Source organism: Macaca thibetana, chromosome 17, assembly GCF_024542745.1.
Source record: "Macaca thibetana thibetana isolate TM-01 chromosome 17, ASM2454274v1, whole genome shotgun sequence".
In the NCBI taxonomy this organism is placed as follows: Eukaryota; Metazoa; Chordata; class Mammalia; order Primates; family Cercopithecidae; genus Macaca; species Macaca thibetana.
Genome location: NC_065594.1, coordinates 54,711,871 through 54,731,069, shown reverse-complemented (window position 1 = coordinate 54,731,069; position 19,199 = coordinate 54,711,871). Strand labels below are relative to the sequence as shown.

General features: G+C 37.7%; 1 pseudogene; it reads right to left on the bottom strand.

Moving 5' to 3' along the window:
* Positions 1–15,244: 15,244 nt before the first annotated feature.
* LOC126940268 (uncharacterized) overlaps positions 15,245–19,199 on the bottom strand; it is a 54,958-nt pseudogene continuing 51,003 nt past the window's right edge.

The window sequence follows — 19,199 nt, the reverse complement described above, 5'->3', positions numbered from 1 at the left end:
TGTATCAGCCAAAGAACAAGATGTTGTCATTTGAAGGATAGCCCATGGACACTTACTGGGTCCCCCAGCCCACTGCTGGCTTGGGCTTAGACAATGTTACTCCTGCCAGATTTTTTGGGGAAGAAGTTCAGCAACAAGAACAGAGCAGAGAGGTGGTAGGATGGGAAGCAGGCTCTAGCAAGGAGATAGGTGGAGCCAAGGCAACCAGAGCTGAAGTGACAGATCCCTCTCGTATTTTTATTTAATAAAGATAGCTTCTGTCCCTAAGCTTCAGGAATGAACCTCTGCCAGCTTCAAGCTTTTCTCCTTTGCATCTTCCTCACCTCTCTCAGCCTTCGCAGAATAGAAGAGAGTTAGGGCCTTGCTCTGGATGAGGCTTTGGCTTAAGGGGATGTTGGAGCTAGTTTGATCTTCTATCCAGACAACTAAACTTTCTCATATCAGCAATAAAGCTGTCTTGCTTTCTTAACATTTGTATGTTCGCTGGAGTAGCACATTTAATTCCCTCCAAGAACTTTTCCTTTACATTCACAACTTGGCAAACTGTTTAGTGAAAAATATCTAGCTTTTGGCCTATCTTGGCTTTCAATATGCCTTCCTCATTAAGCTTAATTATTTCTAACTTTTGATTTAAAATGAGAGATCAGTGACTCTTCCTTTTACCTGAATACTTATAGGCCATTGTAGAAATTTTAATTTGTCTCATTTCAGTATTGTGTCTTAGGGAATAGGAAGGTGCAAAGAGAAGAAGAGAGATGGTAACAGCCAGTTCGTGGAGGTGTCAAAACACACACGATATTTACCTACTGTTTTTGCCATCTTACGTGGGTGGGGTTCATGATACCCAAAAACAATTATAGTGGTAACATCCAAGATCACTGACCACAGGTCGCCATAATAGATATAATATTAATTTTTAAAGTTTAAAATATTGCAAGAATTACCAAAATTTGACACAAGTGTGCACATGACATTGGAAACATTGGGGCTGATAGACTTGCTCAGTTCAGGGTTGCCACAATGTCTGTGAAGCACAATAAAATGAAGTACAAAAAAATGGAGGTATACCTGTAATTAATGTTCACTGTGTAATCTAAATGGAAATTAAATGTAGGAGTTCACAAGCTAAATACATCTTAGAGACCCTTTAATCCAAGGAGGTAAGAGGAGAGAGACCATCGCTTGGTAACCAGAAAGGTATATATGTACCTTTATCGTGTTCTTTTTCCCCTAGACTCAACTGGGAATAATGTTTAACCGCATGTCTTTTCTTACATGCGTAGTTTGAATAATGGTTATGCAACTGTATGCTACTTGCAGCTCTTGATCTTCATTATCAACATTTAAGTGTTCTTTGGGGGCTGTTTTAAGACATGCTTTAAATTATGGATACTGATGTCACCTCTTTTTCACCCTCTGATTGAAGCTGCAGCCTTCCTTAGCTAATAAGATTTTCCAAATTCTAACCTCTAGTTAGATGCAAATCAGAGCTTTTTGGGGGCATGTACGGTGTCTTGTTTTATAGTTAAACAAGTTAAATAGATAATTAGTGTCTTAGTTCGGGACGCTGTAACAAAGTACAATAAACTGGGTCACTTATAAATAGCAGAAATGCATTTCTCACAGACTTGGTGGCTGGAAGTCCAAGATCAGGGTGCCAGCATTCTCAGTTCTGGTGAGGGCCCACTTCTGGGATGTAGACTGCCAGTTTTTCATTGTAGCTTCACACAGTAGAAATTGATTGAGCTAACTCTATTTCCCTTTTCATAAGAACACTAATTCCATCACAGAGGTTCCACCCTCGTGACCTAGTTACCTCCCAAATGGCTCACCTCCTAATACCATTATGTTGGGGGTTAGGGCTTCAACATACGAATTTGACAGCAGGGTACATAAACACACAATCCATGATAGTGGAGTAATGGTGAATTCTCCCTGTTTGCATTTAAATGGTTTGCAAAATCCCTCTAGGTGAAATAGCATATTGTATGGAATCATAGGAGGAGATTTTAGCATGTGAGCCACAGTGAGACAGAAAGCACATAGGATTTGTCTTAAGACAGACATGAATTCATTTCCTACCTCTGCAAAACCGGGTTGAAGATTCCTGAACCTTCTGAATTCCAACAGAGAAAATCTGGTCCTAAACCAATTGTCTAGTTACATCTTTATCTATAGAATATATATCAACTTGTCTGCTTCAAGAAATTAAATTGGGACAATTGACATTGATCATCAGTTGCTTTCTGTAAATCAGTAAAACAAAATTATTACCTTTTTCTTAAATTCAAAAATTATTGGTATTCTATAGATCTTGTTTTCCTCCAAATTTAGTTTTGATTTGTATGATATTGAGCAAATTAAAATGCTAGTCCAGCATATCAAATCTACCTTAGCAAAATTTGACAGATCATCTTTTAATATTGCACTACTCCTGCTTAACAATCCTCAGTTTCTCTATTGTCTCATATCTGCATGTGGCCTCTGGGTGAAGGTAGATTAAGGCATAGGGAGAATCCTATTTTCTGGACTTTTATTTCTTTATTTCTGACTCCATCCTACATCAAACCATCAATATGTAAAGTTCTTTGTGACAGTTTTTGAATTATTCCATGTCTGCATTTTGACAGCAGGAATAATGGTTTTAATGACAGATACTCATCTTCCCAGGAAGTAAGAAAAGATGGGAATACAATGTTTCTCTTTACTTTATAAGAGTGTATTGTTATTTGTCATTTATTAACATTGTTTTGACTATTCTCATCATCAATCATTTTTCATGACCAGACTTTATTCTTTGGCAACACATCTCCCATTTTCTGTTGAGGAATCCCCTCTGGGAGATATTTGTTCAGCTACTGAGGGATATTTTGTTTCCTTTTACAGGCAATGACTGCACAGCCTGCAAGAGGCCTGTTTTGGACATTAGTTGTTAATGTAAGTAATAATGATAATGAATTGCCCACTTCAATGTGTTATACATATTTCTAAAAGGGTTGCCTTTTAAAAATAGATAATGAATAGAATAGACTTTGGACAAGTGTGATCTCTGAATGAAAGCATCTTCTTGTTTATTAACAGCCACAGGTGTTCTGAGTCCATGTCTTCCAGGCCAGTGACCCTGATTGTAAAGGTCACTTTACATACTGTCATTTCATGACTTCTGGCTTTCTCATGATGGATTAAAACAACAAAGGAATCAGAAAGAAAAAAAGGGAGGGGGAGCTGATGGGAGGCAAACTCAATGAGACACTGCATTACTCTTTCTGTAGTCTCTGGTTCCTGGTGAGAGGTGAGAGCAGCATCCTGGTGGCCTCCCGTAGAGATGGGGGCTGATTGGCCGAATCCCTCTCTCCGCTTGAACAGCTCACAAAGAGCTTGTGTGTGCCATGCTGCTGGTAATCCAGCTCATCTGTTTCATCTGCCTCCTGTGAGATAGGGGAATAAAAAATAGGTAAAATACTCTAGAGAAGCTTGAAATGACTGATGCTATTGTCATTTGGTATTGCTTGGGCTTGCATGTTAAGTCATGCTTCTCTCTGCTACGTCTCCCACTCCTTCTGGAAAAGAATTTAAAGTCAAACAGGATAGGCTGATAGGTAGAAAGCAGAAATGCGTACATTACAGGTTAAATCTGATTTTTTTTCTCTGGGAGAAATAAACTAAGAACATGAAATTCGGGGCTCACAACCCAGGTTTTCCTTAGCAGGACTGATTTTGAGAAAGTTGTAGAGTTAGAGAAATCAATACCGTTTGGTTTGGGTGTGTACTCTGTTTTCAACATTACAATACAATTTAATGTATAATGTCTATGTGTCATTTAGTTGTTCTTATGTTCCATGAATTAATTTATTATTCAAAAACAATGTCAATTATTTTTACCCAGTTTACAAGTGACATAGAATTTGAGGAAAAAGAGTAAAGCACAAACTTATTTGAAACTATAAAGTTGGGATGAAGTCAAACTCTGAATGGATCTGAACATTGGGCATTTTCTGAGGATTGATGACCGGCTAGGAGGAGTTGATGGTCCTTGGCTGAAACTCGGGCCATTAACTCCAGCCAGTCATTAATTGCCTAGAAATGTCCTGGGCTGAGGTCATTATTGCTATTATAAACTAAATTAATGCCCTGTGCTTTAGCCAATAAGATTATTTGAATTATCTTTATTCTCCATTCAATTTATAATTATAAAAATGTACCAGAAGCAATCAGACCAGATGATAGATTAATCACATGCAAAATTACATTCTAAATGAATTGTTTTGGATTCATACAGCTACCCAAAGCATTTGAAGAAGTTGATTCCTCTGTGTTGGCATTTATTGAAGTTGATTTTCTATGCTGCACCCCAGTTCCTCTACGCTACTTCCTATGATTGGTTCAAATTCAAGTAAATACAATGAATGAGATTTTCAATTCACAATGTATAGATTCAACTTGCTGGAAGATATAATAGTTTGATTTTTGGGTATGAAAAATTGGGATGGTGGGCATGGGGACAGCAGAGTGGGTAGATGTGGGAAGAATATAAATCCGTGAATAAAAAGCTATATAAGACCTAAAACATATATACACAGACACAATTTATTGACTTTGTGTCATATTTTGCAGTTTACAATTATTTTTATATTCATTATTTAACTTTTTCAGTAACATTTTCAGTGAAGTATGGCAGATATTATGATTCCATTTTTTATAGGAGAAAATTGAGGTCTGAACGTTTAAGCAATTTGCCTTGTGTGGCGTTGTTACAGATGACCACAGCTGTCCTCAATCCAAGTTTGTTTCTCCAGTGTTAGTCTATAGCAAGGATCATTATTTTGTCCTGGGATGTTCTTTTAAGTTTTTATGCTGACAATGACTCAGTACTACTAATAAGTATTAGAATGTCTTTAAAAGCCTTTTTCAAGGTATGTCCAAACTTCTTGAGTTCTTTAGAGGAAGAGTGCTATAGAACTAACAAGTAATATAGCATTTTGATACTTCAGGATGAGAAGATCCATTTGCTGCTTTATCTTCTCAGGGTCTGCTTGAGTATTTGTTTTGTTCTTAAGCCATTCATATTTGTGTTAACCTATAACCTAATTAGGTAAATTATTGTATTTATATGATGCTTTTATATGTCTGTATTCTAGTCTATATGTGGAAAGCCTCTTAAATAAAGAAACCTGCTATGATATAATCAGAATTTTACTGGCATACCACAGCAAGGAAGAACAATTAAAAAGAATTTCTGAAAAAATATTTGCAAATTAATTAACCAAGAAAGAATGAGTTTTTCTTGTTTATGGATTGCCCTAGGAAGTCCTTAGGATATGATGTCAGCAGCAGAATGAACATTTGGATGAACTGTTTTTTTTTGTTTGTTTTTTTTTAAGGCAAGGGTCAATTCAAACTAGATGATACCGTGAGCTAAGAAGTATTATGCAAGTTATATGGCATTCTACAGTTATAACTGTAAAGCGATTGTTCTCATTCTTACATACCTAGTGGGGGTGATTGTTCCTATTCTTCCTCCTGAACTTCTTTTTACATCCAAGCTCTGGCCAGACCAGAGGGGCAGGCAGAGAAGACTCTCATTCCAGATCTACACTACTGTTAGAATCCCTAGATAATACGTTGTCTCAGAAACAACAAACAATAGTTTAGAGTCAGACCTCGGTCTCTTCTTTGTTTCTCCTTTCATCAAATGAGGAGTTGGATTATGTGATAAGATAGTGACTATGCAGAAACATGTATGACTCCAGGAAGTCCACACTTGGCAACTGCAACATTCACAAAAACTGAGAGCAGAATGATTAGAATCTAGACCAAGGAAACACATCACAGTCTATTGGGGTCTACCTTGAAGAGCCAGGTGAACATCTCAGAGGTGAATTGTTCTATTTGACCAGTTGTGTTTCTCCAACTGCACCTGAAGTGTTAGCAGTGACACAGATACCACATTGATAAACTGAGAGAAAATCTAAAACTGTGATTTTTAGTAATTATCAAAATCTAAAACAGTGATAATTACTTCTTGAACTGAAGAGTTTAGATTGGTCCAATGAGCTTTCAGAGCTACGAAAATATCATTTATAACATCAGGTAAGATTTAGTTTCCTACTACCTTTCCAATTGTATAAATTTCTCACTATCTTTTCCAATTGTATATACCCCATTATAGGAATTATTACATTAATAATGCATATACAAAAGTAAATTAGTGATTCTTCTGTATAATTCTTCAGAGTAGCCTGTGTGGCTTCATTTTGTAAGTTCCTGGGCACATGCTGTAAGGAGACGTGTTTCCTATGGGATGTCAAGCAAAACCAGTAATAATTACCTGATAGATGCAAGCGGTTTATTTGTGAGAAACAAGCAAAGAATGGGTTCCATAAATAAAATAGTACTTAAGAGGGCACAGACTATGTGGTAGTCTAGGAATCATTTAACATGGCAGGTGTGCCAGTTATCTGTTTTGGAAAGGGCAGAGTCTCTGGAGTTGAACAACTCCTATAAAGCAGTTGAAGAGTCTCTGAAGAGTAAAAGTGAACTGTACAGAAAAAAAAATAGCTCCAATATTTATTCCTTGCCCTGTTACATGCCTCTATGGACAGCACTGTAATGATTTTTACAGAAGCACTTTGTTCTTCTAGTCAGAGTCTATTTTTTTTTCTATGATTAGAAGTTAGGGTTAACAATGTGGGGATATTTTAGGTACCAGAAGGGGCCACTGCAAAGAAGATGACTCTCTGACTAGTTTAGGGTCATGGCTAGTAGATAGAATTGTATCCAGAGGATCAGGGCAATCCTGGAAAGTAAGCAAGGTATAATCATTCTAGTCATGACCCTACGATTTTGAACTTCCATTCAAGGGAGGTTAAGAGTATTGCATGGGATAGTGCAAGACATAATAAATCCTATTTCTATTGGTGGTTATACTATGGGCCTCAGTCCCTCCTTTGGTTGTGGTTAGAAGGTGTATTTTACTAGTTTGGGTAAAGGGTTGGTTAGTATAGTCTGAATGTTGATGGGCTCAGTACCCTCAAATCCTACCAATATTGGTAAAATTTTTGGACCACGTGAAACCTGGTATCTTGCAAAGATCTTCAAGTTATGTCTGCTATATGCTTCTCTATAAGACAGTGTCCAAACTAGCTATGACCCAATTATGGAATGGGAAATCCTCTGGAATGTCAAGGAATAAGCCTTTTAAAGAGCATTTAAACTTTTAGTTTCATTTACATAAGAAATCTCTTTACCTAGCAAAAATATTCTGCAAAACTGGAAACACAGTGAAGACTTTTTACTAATAGCTGACCTATTCTAAGGGAAGTACTAAAGAGTGTTTTTCAAGTAAAGGAAAATGATTCCAAAGGGAAACTCAAAGATTTAAAGAGAAATGTAAGGCAACAGAAAGAGTAAACATGTGGGTCAATTTAAATGGTTGTTGAGTCAATAAAACCATGATAGCAATGCACTACGGGATCTAAAATACGTCGAGCCTTTCCTGTCAGCAAGGCCTGGGGTCCTGGCACTGGTGAATCTCAGGATGTCTGTTGCATTTCACAGGTGAGCCACTTGCCTTCTGACCTCTGAGCAAGCTCTCCCCGCTTTATATTCTGGTTGCCAGAGTTTTGAGTGGTGAGGGAGTTCTCTTTGCTTTCCAGTTTTGCCCTCTGCCTTCTATGCCTTGGGTGATCCTTTTCATTCCTACTGCACCACTCTTGGCCTCTGGAGAGTGGATGTAGCCCGTAGATGCTCTGTGAAAAAAGAATTACTTGAGAGGTCTCTCTCCAGTCTTCTGCTCCTCCCTCAGTCTTAGTGAGGTGAATGCCTGGAGTTAAGCCTAGGGGTCTAATTTCTCCCTGCCACTATTTGAGGTCTCCCTAAAATGTGAGGGAAAGAACTAGAGGGTGGTGTAGTCTTCCTTTCTATCTTGGGCCTCCCATTATCATTCACACACAGCCCTAGAAGGCTTGCTGAAAGTTAGACTGGGTTCTCATTACCTTTTTCAGTGGCCCTTGCTCCCCTCACTCTCCATTTCAGTCAGGCACACAGGAGCTGTGGATCTTTCCTTTTGCCCAGGCTGGAGTGCAGTGGTGCAATCTCAGCTCACTGCAACCTCTGCCCCTCAGGTTCAAGCGATTTTCCTGCCTCAGCCTCCCAGGTAGCTGGGATTACAGGTACACACCTCCACCTCCAGCTAATTTTTTGTATTTTTAGTAGAGATGGGGTTTTGCCGTGTTGGCCAGGCTGGTCTTGAACTCCTGACCTCAGGTGATCCACCTGACTTAGCCTCCCAAAGTGCTAGGATTACAGGCATGAGCCACCATGCTCAGCTTTTTCTTCTCTTTTGAGGGCTTGTCACTTTCTGGAGTTTGTTTCATTTAAGTTTCTTTTAGTGCTCAGCTGTGTAATGGATTTCAAGACAAACTACATTTACATAGTTCATCTGGATTGTTTTTGGTTACTAGCATGTATTACTTATTTTGACCCTAATTTACTGATGGTATAATAAGCTTTGCTCTTACAGTTGACAAGACCTGCCTTCTTTGAATATGGCAGAAGTAGTAGACCAAATGGTGATGGTAGTGTTGGACATGATTTCAGAGAAAAGAAGACCAGTACTAGTTTTACTCCAATGTTAAATTCAAAAATATTCTCTATTATGTGATTCTATGAAGACTGGTCATGTACAATTGTTATTATACGCTCAGATGTGATTGTTATCAAGGGTTAAAATTCTGTCAAGAATGTATTTCTCCAAGATAAGAAAATAATGTGGTTCTGGGTTTTTAAACATATGAATTGTAGACTAGACTTGCTTATTTGCCTGATATTTTGAGAATTATTACTGATCTTGTTGCATGGTGAATTAGTCAGCGTTCTCTAGAGGGGCAGAACTAATAAGATAGACGTATATATAAAGGGGAGTTTGTTAATGAGTGCTGACTCACAAGATCACAAGGTGAGGTTCTACAACAGGCTGTCTACAAGCTGAGGAGCTAGGAGCAATGAAGCCAGTACAAGTCTGTCCCAACGCTGAAAAACTTGGAGTCTGATGTTTGAGGGCAGGAAGCATCCAGCACAGGAGAAAGATAGAACCAGACAACTAAACCAGCCTAGACTTTCCACATTCTTCTGCCTGCTTTTTTATTCTGGCCACCCTGGCAGCTGATTAGATTATGCCCACCCATATTAAGGGTGGGTCTGCCTTTCCCAGCCCACTGACTCAAATGTTAATCTCCTTTGGCAAAACCCTCACAGACACACCCAGGAATAATACTTTGCATCCTTCAGTCCAATCAAGTTGACACTCAATATCAACCATCACACATGCATACAGTGAAGGAATGTAACAGGTTTTTCAGTGGCAGATAAGACTGAAGAGCAAAAATTAAAGTTAGAAGCTTGAAAGAAAAAGCTTCCTTACATTATTACAGCGTATTTCATAATTAGATAACAAATCAATAAAGTAGGTGATGATCTAGACACTGTATATCCACAAAATTGTACCATCAAATCTCTCATGAATGTGATAAAATACTTTTAATTTTATTTTCCATCACAAAAAGATCCAACATAGGCAATTCATTCCTTTCATAAAATTAAATAACAAATTTGACTATCAGCTTATGGGATAAATTATCAGAACTGGTTACCTATGAAGGACTAAGTATAAATTTTGAAACTGCAGTTATCACTAGTTTGATTTTAGATAAAAATAAAAAGTTAATAATTTGAGCTCATTAAAAAAAGTTTTTAAAAAAGTCTAGCCAGGTGCAGTGGTTCATTCCTATAGAGGCTGAGGTGGGCAGATCACTTGATGTCAGGAGATTGAGATCAGCTTGGCCAACATGGCAAAACCCCATCTCTACTAAAAATACAAAAATTAGCTGGGTATGTTGGTGCATGACTGTAATTCCAGCTACTTGGAAGGCTGAGGCAAGAGAATCACTTGAGCCTGAAAGGCAAAGGTTGCCGTGAGCCAAGATTGTGCCACTTCACTCCTAGGTGACAGAACAAGACTATGTCTTGAAAAAGAAACAAAAAAGAAAATATCTTCTTCCATTCCCATTGACATATTTGTTACACTGTGGTTTTTTTGTTTTTTGTTTGTTTTTGCTGTGGTTTTATGCTTATTAAAAAAAATAAACAGTTTAGATCTATATAGTCTCTTGCAAGAAGCATTACTGTCAATTTAATTTAGGTTAATTAGTAAGAACCAAGCTCAATTGTTACCTTAAGCATAAATATTAATAAATATGCTGTTCATTAAAAGTGTCCATAAGGTGTTTCATATGTTTCATATGGGGAACCATATTTCAATCATTATTTTTTCTTTAGTTATGATTGCAGAATGATAAAACTTCATGAGTCTTATAGTGTTCCCATGTATTACTTGCCTGTATGTATACTTCAATGAACAACTTGTAGAAGTTTTGAAATTCTTTTATTTTTCTATATGGTCATTCTGATTGTATATATTCAAAGTCACTTTTATATGCACTTAAACTAATGATTTAAAAAGTAGGCTTGAAGTTTGTATATTATTTTTGTCTACTTAATTTCTCTTACTTTTATTGTACTTTCTAAAAGTATCATTTTGTGGAGGACTGAAATTTAAACAAGCAAAACTGGTTCTTTATCACAGAGAGTTTGGAAAGCATCATTCTGAAGCACAATTACAGATTTTCAAAATTTAATATTGTATACAATTTGAGCTCTTATTATTCAATTTGTTCAATTGCTCCCTTGTGATTAAGCAAAACATTTTACTGTCTTCCTGTTCCCAAGATTTGTTTTCAATAATAGCAATCCAATGAAAGCTTTAAAAGCTGAAGTAGTTTGGCACTTCATTCATGGAATATTTTGATTGAAAATTTCAAATGATTTTGAACAAAATGTTGCTGAAATTTAGAGGGCTCATTTGCAAAATGTTCAATACCATTTTAAGACATTTAAAAAGTAATTCTCTAGATTCTCAAATACACTAAAGTTTAATTGACATTGGCAGAAAATAAAGTGCATACTTCCATAATGAAATATTTATTTTATATTCAAGATAAGTCTAGTAACAAAAATCGTGTTGCTCAATAATTCTATGTATATGTAAAAACACTCATAAATTTGGGTAACTACAACTTCTCTTTTAATTGGCAGAATACCAAAACATATTGGATGCAATTTTGAATTCTGTGTGTGCCACGGACAATTCCAAATATATTTTTGCTATACAGCTTTTCTTATTTAATAAAAATATTTTATTATAATGCTTTCCTCCATCAAAATTTATACAGTATTTAAAATATCATGTAAATGCATAATTTTATCTATATTTTTAATTTTTAATTTTGTGGATGCATAGTGGGTGTATATGTTTACAGCTTACATGAGATATTTTGATATAGGTTTGCAATATGTAATAATCGCATCAGGGTAAATAGGGTATCCATCAACTCAAGCCTTTTTCTTTTGTGTTTTAAACAATCCAATTATACTCCTTAAAGTTATTTTAAAATGAACAATTAAATTGTTTTTTACTATATTCACCCTGTTGTTCTAGCAAATTCTAGGTTTTATATATTCTATTTTTTTGTACCCATTAACCATTCCCCTTTCCTCCACAATCCCCACCACCCCACTACCCTTCTCAGCCTCTGGTAACCATCCTTCTACTCTCAAGGTCCATGAGTTCAGTTGCTTTAATTTTTAGCTCCCATAGATAATTAAGAGCATGTGATGTTTCTCTTTCTGTGCCTGGCTTATTTCACTTAACATAATGATTTTCAGTTACATTCATGTTGTTGCAAGTGACAGGATCTCATTCTTCTCATATAAAATTCATATAGCTGTTTGACTGAACAGTACTCCACTGTGTATATGTACCACATTTTCTTTATTCATCTGTTGATGGAAACTTAGGTTGCTTCCAAATCTTGCCTACTGTCCATAATGCTGCAATAAACATGGGAGTGTAGATATACTGATATTTTCTTATAGGTATATACGTAGGAGTGGAATTTCTAGATTGTTTGGTAGCTCTATTGTTTTAACCAGTTTTATTGCTATAACCAGTTTTTTGAGAGTTTTTATTATAGAGAGATGCTTATCAAATGCTTTTCCAGCATCAAATGAAATGATCATATAGTTTTTGTCCATTCTGTTCATAAAATGTGGCACATTGTTCGATTTGCATATGTTGAACCATCCTTGCATCCCTAGGATAAATCCCACTTGGTCATGAAGAATGATATTTTTAATGTGTTTGTTGTTGAATTTGATTTGCTAGTATTTTATTTACGATTTTTGCATCAACATTCATCAGGAGTATTGGCCTATAGTTTTCCTTTTTGGTGTGTCTTTGTTTCATATTGGTATCAGAGTAATATTAGCCTCATGGAATGAGTTTAGAAGTATTCCTTCCCTCTCTATTTTTTGGAAGGTTTTCATAGGATTGGTGTTAGTTCTTTAAATGTTTGGTAGAATTCAGCAGTGAAGCTACTGTGTCCTGGATTGATTGATTGATTGATTGATTGATTTTTGCTGGAAGCTTTTTATTATGATGTTGAACTTGTTACCTGCTATTAGTCTGTTCAGGTTTTGGATTTCTTCCCAGTTCAATGTTGATAGCTGTATGGGTCTAGTAATTTCTCAAGTTTTTCTAGATTTTCCCATCTATGGGTGCATAGTTGCTCATAATAGCCATTAATGATCCTTTTAGTTTCTGCATTATTAGTTGTAATTCCCCCTTTTTCATCTCTAATTTTATTTATTTGGAAATTTTCTCTTTTTTTCTTAGTCTGGCTAAACGTTTGTCAATTTTGTTTAACTTAAAAAAATGTTTTGTCTTATTATCATTTTGTATTTTTTTCATTTCAAATTCATTTATTTCTGCTCTGATTTTAATTATTTCTTTTCTTCTACTAATTTTGAATTTGGTTTGCTCTTGGTTTCCCAGGTCTTTAAGATTAATCATTAGGTTATTTAGTTGAAGTTTTTCTTCTTTTTTGATGTAGGCACTTATAGGTATAAATTCTCATCTTAGTACTGCTCTTGCTGTATCCCACAGGTTTTGGTATGTTGTATTTCCATTGTCATTTGTTTTGAGAAAATTTTTGATTTTCTTCTTAATTTCTTAATTGACCTACTGGTCATTCAGAAGCATATTGTTTAATTTTCATGTATTTATAAAGGTTCTAAAATTCTTCTTTTTATTGTTTTATAGTTTTCTTCCATTGTGGTCAGATAATATACTTGATATTATTTTAGTTTTTTGAATGTTTTAAGACTTGTTTTGTGACCTATAATATGGTCTATCCTTGAGAGTGATCCATGTGTAGAGGAAAAGAATTTAACTCTGCAGTCGTTGGATGAAATGTTCTATAAATATCTAGTAGGTCCATTTAGTCTATAGTGCAGATTAAGCCCAATGTTTCTTTGTTGATTTTCTGGCTGGAGGATCTGTCCAATGCTGAAAGTGGGGTGTTGTAGCCTCTAGCTATTATTATATTGGGACCATCTCTCCCTTTAGCTCTAATAGTATTTGCTTTATAAATCTGAGTCCTCCAGTATTGGATACATACATATTTAGAAGTATTACATCCTCTTGTTGAATCAACTCCTTTTTCATTCTATAGTGACCTTCTTTATCTTTTGGTTTTCATTTGCTGGAATATCTTTTTCTATTCCTTTATTTTCAGGCTATAAGTGTCTTTATAGGTGAAACGTGTTTCTTGTAGGCAACAGATCTTGGGGTTTTGTTTTTTAATCCATTCAACCAGTCTATGTCCTTTGATTGGAAAGTTTAGTTTATTTATATTAAATGTTATTATTGATAAGTGTGTTAGTCAGTGTTCTCTAGAGGGACAGAATGAATGGAATATATATATAATTTATATATATAAATTTTATATGCAATTTCAAATATATAATATACAAATATATAAATAATATATATTTAAATAAATTTATGTTAAATTTATATTTAACATATAATAAATAATTAATTAAAACAATATATATTTACTATATAAATAATACATATTTATATATTATATAAATTTATATAATATATTGCTTCCTGTTCCCAAGACATTATGTTCTGCTGGCCTAGAGGTCTTAGTTCCAGAAGGAGAAACACTGCCACCAGGAGACACAACAATCATTCCATTAAACTAGAAGTTAGCATTGCCACCTGGACACTTTGGACTCCTCCTACCTTTAAGTCAACAGGCTAAGAAGGGAGTTACAGTGTTGGCTGGGGTGATTGACCCAGACTATCAAGATGAAATCAGTCTAAGGTAACTTTCATTTCACAACAAAGGTAAGGAAGAGTATACATAGAATACAGGAGATCCATTAGGGCATCTCTTAATATTACCATGCCCTGTGATTAAGGTCAATGGGAAACTACAACAGCCAACACAGGTTTGGGTTATGCCACCAGGGGAAAACAAAAACAAAAACAAAAAACAAAACACTACCTGCTGGGGTGCTTGCTGAAGGTGAAGGGAATACAGAGGGGTAGTAGAAGAATGTAGTCATCAATACCAGCTATGACCACGTGATATATGGGAGTTTATTAAGTATCAACTCACATGATCACAGGGTCCCACAATAGGCCACCTACAGGCTGAGAATCAAGGATAGCCAGTCTCATTTCCCAAACTGAAGAACTTGGAGTCCAATGTTTGAGGGCAGGAAGCATCCAGCATGGGAGAATGTAGGCCAGGAGGCTAGGTCAGTCTCTCTTTTCACATTTTTCTGTCTGCTTATATTCTAGCTGCACTGGCAGCTGATTAGATTGTGCCCACCCAGATTAAGGGTGGGTCTGCCTTTCTTAGCCCACTGACTTAAATGTTAATCTCCTTTGGCAGCACCCTCATAGACTCACCCAGGATCAATACTTTGTATGCTTGAATCCAATCAAGTTTACACTCAGTATTAACCATCACAAGTCTACCGCTTGTCAACTTGAACCCATACACACCTCATGACATCATACATAATCTTCAATTAAAGACAATAATAAGGTCATAATTATGCCTAACACAATACAACTATCCTTCATACAACCGGAAATGCACCAATCCACAACCCAAATACTATTACATAAAGTTAACAATACTTAAATGCTGATGTGAAGTCAATCAATCTTAAGTCACATGATAAAGGAGAAAGGAAATATAATAAAGATATTTTCTTAGTATAAGTATATACATGCACAAACATGTTTTTAACAATAGAAGCAGGAAATACTCATGACAATTACAGTCCTCATTTCTGCAGCTGTTCATGTGGTCATAGCTGGTATTGATGACTACATTCTTCTACTGCCCATTCTGTATTCCCTTTGCCTTCAGCAAGCACCCCAGCAGGTAATGTTTGTGTGTGTGTGTGTGTGTGTGTGTGTGTGTGTGTGTGTGTGGTTTTTTTCCTGGTGGCATAACCCAAACCTTTATTCCTGAAGGGTCTGGGTCATTTGTAGTCCTGCCTGTATTGGGCTGTTGTAGTTTCCCATGATCTTAATCACGGGCATGGTAATACTAAGAGATGCCCTAATGGATCTCCTGTATTCTATACATACTCTTTCTTACCTTTGTTGTGAAATGAAAGTTACCTTAGACTGATTTCATCTTGATAGTCTGGGTCAATCACCCCAGCCAACACTGTAACTCCCTTCTTAGCCTGTTGACTTAAAGGTAGGAGGAGTCCAAAGTGTCCAGGTGGCAATGTTAACTTCTAGTTCAATGGAATGATTGTTGTATCTCCTGGTGGCAGTGTTTCTCCCTCTGGAACTAAGACCTCTAGGCCAGCAGAACATAATGTCTTGGGAACAGGAAGCAAAAATTGTGCTAGTGGATCACTAGGGGTATTAGGGGGTGGCGTCACTTCCACCCCTTGATTCCTGGACCCATGAATTAAGGCTATGAGAGAAACAGTACCACATATTGGACTCTGATTCAGAGTATACACAGCCTTCTGGAGAACTTTGCCCCAGCCCTGCAAAGTATTGTCACCTAGTTGGCATTGTAATTTTGACTTCAAAAGGCCATTCCACCATTCTATCAATTCAGCTGCTTCAGGGTGATGGGGAGCATGGTAAGATCAGTGAATTCCATGAACATGAGCCCACTGCTGCACTTCTTTAGCAGTAAAGTGAGTGCCTTGGTCAGAGGCAATGCTGTGTGGAATACCATGATGGTGGATAAGGCATTCTGTGAGTCCACGAATGGTAGTCTTCGCAGAAGCATTGCATGAAGGATAGGCAAACCCATATCTGGAGTAAGTGTCTATTCCAGTGAGGACAAACCTCTGCACTTTCCATGATGGAAGAAGTCCAGTATAATCAATCTGCCACCAGGTAGCTGGCTAATCAAACTGAGGAATGGTGCTATATCAAGGGTTCAGTGTTGGTCTCTGCTGCTGGCAAATTGGGCACTCACCAGTGGCCATAGCCAGGTCACCCTTACTGAGTGGAAGTCCATGTTGCTGAGCCCGTGCATAACCACCATCCCTGCCACCATGGTCACTTTGTTCATGTGCCCATTGGGCAATGACAGAGTTACTGGGGAAAGAGGCTGAGTGGTATCTACAGAACGGGTCATCATATCAACTTGATTATTAAATTCCTCCTCTGCTGAGGCCACCCATTGGTAAGTACTCACATGGAATACAAATATCTTCACGGCTTTTCACCACTCAGAGAGGTCCATCCACATACCTCTTCCCCAAATTTCTTTGTTATCAATTTTCCAAGCATGCTTCTTCCAAGTCCCTGACCATCCAGCCAAACCATTGGCTACAGCCCATGAATCAGTATATAATTGCACATCTAGCCATTTCTTCTTCCATAAAGCATCACAACCAAGTACACTGCTCTAAGCTCTGCCCACTGGGAAGATTTCCCTTCACCACTGTCCTTCAGGGATCTCCTAGAATGGGGCTGTAGTGCTGCAGCTGTCCACTTTTGGGTGGTACCTGCATATCGTGCAGAACCATCTGTGAACCAGGCCCTAGTCTTCTCTTCCGCTGTCAACTGATCATAGGGAACTCTCCATGAGGACTTCAGTGCAGACTGAGGAAGAGAAGGCAGGGTGGCAGCAGTAGCGACCATGGGCATTTGAGCCACTTCCTCATGTAACTTACTTGTGCCTTCAGGACCTGCTCAAGCCTGATCACATATATATCACTTCCATTTGATGATGGAAAGCTGCTGTTCCTGACCCATTTTATGGCTAGATGGGTCAGAAAGTAACTAGTTCATGATAGGCAGTTCCAGTTGTGTGGTGACTTGATGACCCATAATCAAACATTCAGTTTCCACCAAAGCCCAATAACAGGCCAAAAGCTGTCTCTCAAAACAAAGAGTAGCAGAAGATGGCAGGGCCTTGCTCCAAAATCCTTGAGGCCTCCACTGTGATTCACATATGGGGGCCTGCCAGAGGCTCCAAACAGCATCCATATCTGCCAATGACACCTCAAGCACCATTGGATCTGCTGGGTCATGTGGCCCAAGTGGCAGAGTAACTTGCACAGTAGCCTGGACCTGTTGCAGAGCCATCTTCTGTTCTGGACCCCACTCAAAACTGGCAGTCTTTTGGGTCACTTAATAAATGAGCCAGAGTAACACACCCAGATGAGAAATGTGTTGCCTTCAAAATCCAAATAGGCCCACTAGGCATTGTTCCTCTTTCTTGATTGTAGGGCCAAATGCAGCAACTTATTCTTCATCTTTGAAGGAATGTCACAACAGGCCCACACCACTGGACCCCTGGAAATTTTACTGAGGTAAAATGTCCCTGAAGTTTAGTTGGATTTATTTCCCATCCTCTGGCACACAAATATCTTACCTATAAGTCCAGTGTGTTTGCTACTTCTGGTTCGCGGGCTCCAATTGGCATAATGTCATCAATGTAATGAGCCAGTGTGATATTTTGTGGAAGCAAAAAGTCATCAAGCTCTGTCCGAATAAGATTATAACACAAAGTCAGAGAGTTGATATACCTCTGAGGTAGGACCATAAAGGTATATTGCTGGCCTTCACAACTGAAGACAAATTGCTTCTGATGCACCTTATGGACAAAAATAAAGAAAAAGGCATTTGTCAAGTCAATGGCTGCGTAACAGATACCTGTAGTTATGTTAATTTGCTCAAGAAATGAAATCACATCTGGTACAGCAGCTGCAATTGGAGTCACCACTTGGTTAAGTTTATGATAATTCACTGTCATTCTCTAAGATCCATCTATCTTCTGCACAGGCCAAAAGGGAGAGTTGAATGGGGATTTAGTGGGAATCACCACCTCTGCACCTTTCAAATCCTTCATGGTGGCTGTAATCTCCAGTCCCTCCAGGGATGCGATATTATTTTTGATTTACTGTTTTTCTAGGTAGAGACAGCTCTAAAGGCTTCCATTTGGCATTTCCCACCACAATAGCTCTCACCCTACCAGTCAGAGCCCATGTGGGGGTTCTGCCAGCTGCTAATTATGTGTATGCCAATTACGCATTCTGGCACTGGGGAAATGGCCACAGGATAAGTCTGGGGACCCACTGGACCCAGTGTAAGTTTGACCTGAGCTAAAACTCCATTAATTAACTGACCTCCATAAGCCCCTACTTTAACTGGAGGACCACAATGACGTTTTGGGTCCCCTGGAATCAACATCAGTTCAGAGCCAGTGCCCAGTAGTCTCCAAAATGTCTGATCGTTTCCCTTTCCCCAGTGCACATTTACTCTGGTAAAAGGCTGGAGGTTTCCTTGGGGAAGCATGGGAGGAAAAATTCACTGCATTAATTGTGAGTAATGTAGTTACGTCCCTGCACAAGGGTACCCAGCCTCCCCTTCATTATCTGGGTCTGTAAACTGGCTGAAGTCTGGAAGTTGATTGAGGGGCTGTGATTCTTTGTTTCTATAATTCAAATTAGTCTTTCATCCATTCAACCTAGAAGTTTCTGCTTGTATAAATTAAGTAGGAATGCAATAGGCTTCCTATCAATTTCACTTTTAGGAACACTGTGAGTAACTAGCCAATACCAGAGCTCTACAAAAGTCAGACTATTCTGATTGCCAGTTTGTCTTTGCTGTTTATTATGGTAGTTATGCCTATCTTGCCTTTGATGGTTGAGTGCCACCACTTGGCCCCTGCCACCTTGGGATCCAATTATTCTTATTGTATTTAAATGTTACAGTTGAGTGACTGTGG